The sequence below is a fragment of the Grammomys surdaster genome, unplaced genomic scaffold (genome assembly GCF_004785775.1).
Source record: "Grammomys surdaster isolate TR1022 unplaced genomic scaffold, NIH_TR_1.0 126036, whole genome shotgun sequence".
NCBI classification, from domain to species: domain Eukaryota; kingdom Metazoa; phylum Chordata; class Mammalia; order Rodentia; family Muridae; genus Grammomys; species Grammomys surdaster.
In genome coordinates this window covers 2464469-2470038 of record NW_021620849.1, presented here as the reverse complement: position 1 = coordinate 2470038, position 5570 = coordinate 2464469, and positions in this window count along the sequence as shown.

Genomic DNA, 5570 nt, shown 5'->3' with positions numbered 1-5570 from the left:
AAAAAAAAAAAAAAACAACCTAAAAAAACAAATAATTAAACCAAAAAACCCAAAACAAAACAACAACAAAAAAAAGCCAAAACAAAACAAACCAAGATGCAAATAGTCGTGTAGACGCTGAGGCTGTCATGAACAGACAGGAAAAATGTTGCCGGTGAACAACATTTTATTTCCACAGATGGATCCGGCATCATCTGGGGGGTAGGCAAGGTAGCACTGTCCTCTAGCTCCTGTTTCTTAGTCAAAGAACGGACAAGGATAAGAATACCCTCAGCTTCAGAGGGTGAGGCCTACGTGAGATCATTATAGAACAAGGCCCTAGTTATGTACCTCTGCAGAGACACCGTGGAGAAAGTGACTCGGATCAGAGCTCACGGATCTGGGCTGGTAGATCGCAGCCAGGATCTGAAACCCACCAGGGAGGACTGAGGGGTGTTTCCTCACCCAAGAATGCAGGGGTCGTGAGGCTGCGAGCAGGAGCGTCCGGCCACTCCTCAGATATTACTGGGGCTATCTGGATGACCTTGGGAGCTCCTGACTAGGAGACTCGGCCAGTGACTGGCTTCATTGCTCTCCATGATGCAAGTCTCAGCGTTGCTGGAATTTCTGCTCTATAGTAGGGAGAGGTGTTCAGAATCGGAATGCTAAACTGCTTTGGAGCCAGGAAAGAAGGTCACCTTTTGTGCTGTGCCTCAGGGGAGGAGCACCCACCTCACCCCGTGCTTAAGCACGTGAAGCCCACGGACTGCACTCTCCAGTTGCCAGGTCCCGAGGCACATGGGGCGGGTACTCCACTAGACTGCTGAGGGGAGCCCCTGTGCTGGGAGCTCTGGCTGGAGCCCACCTGTGCAGACTCAGGAAAACCAGTGCCTCCATTCTCTAGAAGTTTGACTGCCACTCGGTGTGGTGATGCACACCTTTAATCCCAGCACTTGGGAGGGAGAGGCCAGCCTGGTGTGTAGTGAGTTTCAGGGCAGCCAGAGATACATAGTGAGACATTGTCTCAAAATAAACAAAAAGAAGTCTGCCTGCCTGCCTCGGAGCACCTCAGCTGTGGCTGGTGAGCGGGGCTGACTCACTGTGACTCTCATCCCTACTGTGAATCTTGCAGATGGGATCAGATGGGAGGGAGCTTTGAAGGGCAAACAGGCTAAGTGGTACATGCTTTTTTAAAAAAAGATTTATTTGTATTATTTTATGTGTATGAGTGTTTTGCCTGGAAGTGGGTCACAAGCCTGCCTGGTGCCTGAGGAGGTAGTGAGCCTCCATGTGGGATCTGGGAAATCAAACCTGGATCTTTTAAACCACAAGTGCCCTTGATTTTTTTTGTTTTGTTTTGTTTTTATTTTTTATTTTTTTAGTTTTTCGAGACAGGGTTTCTCTGTGTAGTCCTGGCTGTCCTGGAACTCACTCTGTAGACCAGGCTGGCCTCGAACTCAGAAATCCTCCTGCCTCTGCCTCCCAAGTGCTGAGATTAAAGGCGTGCACCACCACCGCCTGACAACCACAAGTGCCCTTAACCACTAAGCCCCACCCCCACCCCCACCCCCAGATGTTTGTAATCTCTGCACTCAGGAGGGTTTACCCAGGGAGATTATGAATGTGAATCTAGCCTGGATTACAAAATGAGACTGTGTCTCAGAAGAAGTGGGGAAGAAGTGAGACCTAAGGGTGCAGGGGTGGGGGTGGGGGTACTGGTGGGGTTGGAAGATTGGGAGGAGGGAGGAAGATGGACTGAGGAGGGAAAAGAATGGGAGGAGAAGATAAACGGATTCCAGGAGGTTTGCCTTTCCACCTGTCTCACAAGTTTGGTATTCTCCATCTGCCTTAGGTGAACAGGCCTCTGTCTCCCTACCCAGTGTTCAAATGACCTGACTTGAATGTTCAAATCCTGCTGATCTTATGCTTTGCCCAGGGGAAAATGACGGGGTCATGATTGACGGTGTAGCCCTGGCCATGCCCTCCCTGGCGAAGCTCCCCTTTGGTCCTCACATATTTACCCCGTGGTTGGTGTAACCTATCACTCTATTTTTTCCATGTTTGTTTTTTGAGACAGGGTTTCTCTGTGTAGCTCTGGCTGTCCTGGAACTCATTCTGTAGACCAGGCTGGCCTCGAACTCAGAAATCCACCTGCCTCTGCCTCCCAAGTGCTGGGATTGAAGGCGTGTGACGCTGTACCCAACTACTCTACCTATTCTATAGATGATAAAATGAGCTGCAGAGAAGGTAAGCAACTCTTCGCAAGACAGGGATGGGGCAAGGCTGGAGCCCTGTCCTAGCCATTAGTTTATGGAGTAGAGTGTCAGAGGCTGATACAGACGGCAGGGAAGCACTCGGCCCCTCCCTCCTGCAGCCAGCCCTGACTGAAGCCTTCATTCAGCTCTGGGCATTGTCCTTAGTCACACACAGTAAAATACCGCAAACTCATCAAACGTCCTGGGGCTGGGGCGTTGGCTCGGCTCTTAAGAACACTTGTTCCTGAAGAGGACCTGGGCTCCCAGCATTCATATGGCTCACAACCATCCACAACTCCGGTTTCAGGTACCTAGCTGGAGGAGGTGTCACAAGCCTTTAGACCCAGACTTTGGAGGTAGAGAAGGGAGGATGAGGGGTTGGAGCTCATACTCCAACTCCATACTCAGCTACAGAGTAAGTTTGAGAGTTCAAGGCTAGTCTGGCTACATGAGACTCTATCTCAACAAACAAAAGGAAAAGAAAAAAGGAGAAAGAGAAGGAGTAAAAAAGAAAGAAAGAAAGAAAAGTTTTCTTTACAGCCTTGAAGCTTGTTAAGTGATGGAATTTTAGCCAGGTTTGCTACTGCCCCTGGAGAGGCAAACAATGGTGTTACAAATATATATATGTGGGGTTGGAGGAATGGCTCAGCAGTTGAGATCATTGGCTGCTCTTCCAGAAGACAAGTATTCAATTCCCAGCACCCACATGGCAGCTCACGACTATCCATAACTCCTGTTCCAGGGGATCCAATCCCTCACACAGACATGCATGCACTCAAAATGTTGAGGCCTGCTCCTTTTAACATAACTATAGCCATTTTGTATTCCGTCTCTGACCAAGCCAGCTCAGTCAACAGGTCTCGAGGGACGGAGTGAGGGTTAAAGAGAGAAAAGACAATTAGACAGCATTATAACATGACCCCAGCCAGGGCTGAAGCTGACCCGGGTTTAGTCTCTCTCAGTCGTCTTTTATATCTTTCTAAATACATACCAAGAATATGGTCAATCCTAAGACATAAAGTAGTGAAGAAACAAACAAGCCATAAACAAAGGTCTCAAGGTCACTGTTTCTAGGGACTTATCAAGATAATCAAGATATAAGGTATACATTCCTCTGCTGTATTTTCTTGAGCCTACTTCCTTGTCCTAGTCCAATGTCAAATATTCTTGACAAATTCCTAGAAGTGGCCCCAAGAGCTCTCCACAAGTCTCCATTCTGCTTGTAAGGTGAAATTAAGTTCAGGTTCTCAGACTCCACTTCCCAGAAAAGTAATTATCCACAGCCAACACTGAGAAATTCTCCTAAAATGCCACAATGGTAAGGTTGGATTACTTATTATCTGTTATCTCAGTGCCCGGAAACTCCCGTTCCCCACCCATTCCCCACCCTCTCACCTCACTCAGGACCAATCAGCTGAAAAGTCAGCTGATTATATATTGTCCAGTAAGTCAAGTGTAGTAGTGCCTCCACCCTTGCCTTCTGAACTTCTGAACTTGGGTTTTCCTATAAAAACCCTGCCCTAAGAACAGACTGGTACCCCAATTAGGCCCCGGAGTCCCCAGTCTTAGGGTGTGCACTCAATAAACTATTCTTAAGTAAGATCAATGTTTATATGGTTTGTGTGGTGATTCTTGAGGCCTAACACAAAACACCAATGCAAATAAAATTAAAATAAATTAATTAAAATAAAATCCTAAGGTGCTGGGTGATGGCTCACACCTTTAATCCCAACACCAGGAAGGCAGAGGCAGGTGGATCTCTTTTAGTTCCAGATCAGTTCAGTCTACAGAGCAAGTTCCAGGACAGCCAAGGGCTACACAGAGAAACTATCTTGAAAAAAATCAAACCAACCAACCAACCAAATAAGTAAGTAAGTAAGTAAGTAAGTAAGTAAGTAAGTAAGTAAAACCATCTAAGCCTGAGCATGGAGATACACGCCTTTAACCTAATACTCGCAAAACAGAGGTGGATCTCTCTCTGAGTTCTAGGAGAGCCTGGACTACATGGTAAGTTTCAGGCCAGGCAGGGCTTTGAGACTCTGTCTCAAAGAAAAATAAAACTAAATTAACAGAGTGTCTTAAGAGGCTGAGGCAGAAAAACCTCTGTGAAATCGAGGCTAGCCTGGCTAGATAATGAGTTCTAAGCCAGCTTGTGCTACAGAGTCTCAAAACAAAACAACCCCAACCAAACACAGAAGCAAACGTTTCAGGTAATAGATGTTGGGGATCGGTATATTAATGAGCTTTATTAATTATTCAACTTTAAACTAGCAAATGGCATCACTGGATAAATGCACTCAACTATAATTTGTCAATTTTCAATTAAAAGATTTTTGTTTGTTTGTTTGTTTGTTTGAGACAGGGTTTCTCTGTGTAGCCCTGGCTGTCCTGGAACTCACTCTGTAGACCAGGCTGGCCTCGAACTCAGAAATCCGCCTGCCTCTGCCTCCCAAGTGCTAGGATTAAAGGCGTGCGCCATCACCTCCCAGCAGTTGTTGAGATTTTTAAAAAATCGCAGGGTGGTGGTGGTGGCGCACACCTTTAATCCCAGCAGTTGGGAGGCAGAGGCAGGTGGATTTCTGAGTTCGAGGCCAGCCTGGTCTACTGAGTGAGTTCCAGGACAGCCAGGGCTACCTAGAGAAACCCTGTCTCGAAAAACCAAAACCAAAAAACAAAACAAAACAAAACAAAAAACAAAAAAACAAAAACTCAACAACTAGTAGAAAAATATTTAGTGAACCCAAAGGGAAGTCACATGAAGGTGAAAGATAAATGACAGCACCAGAGACAGGGCTGGGGCAGCCCACCCTGCTAACCCGTCCCAAGACAAACACACTTCTGATTTCTGCTGGTCTCAAACTTTACAGAGATCTGCTTGCTTCTGCCTAGAGAGAGTCATGGGATTAAAGGCTTGCATCGTCTGGAGAACCAGTTCAGTTTGGTTTGATTTACAACAAGGTATTGTTTTCCCAGGTATTGCATCCTAGACCGGCTTTCAACATGCTATGTGGCTGAAGCTGTGGCAATCCTCCTGCCTCCACTACCAGTGTGCTTGAATTACCGGTGTGCACCACCACAATCCAATGAGCCTGTAGGACATTACACTAAAGCACACAATTCAAACACAAAAGAGCAAACACAGTTCCGGTCAGTGAGAACGAGACAGAAGGACACAAACGACCATGGCTGCGGATTCCAGGTGAGTCAGGGTGCAGCACAGCCGTTAAGTAGAGATAAGGACACAGCAAGGTTCAGATTCAAGAACCAGCAGAGAGGTGGGGGAGGGAGTGGGGAGAGAAGGGGAGAAAGGGGGAAGAGGGAGAAGGAGGAGGGGGG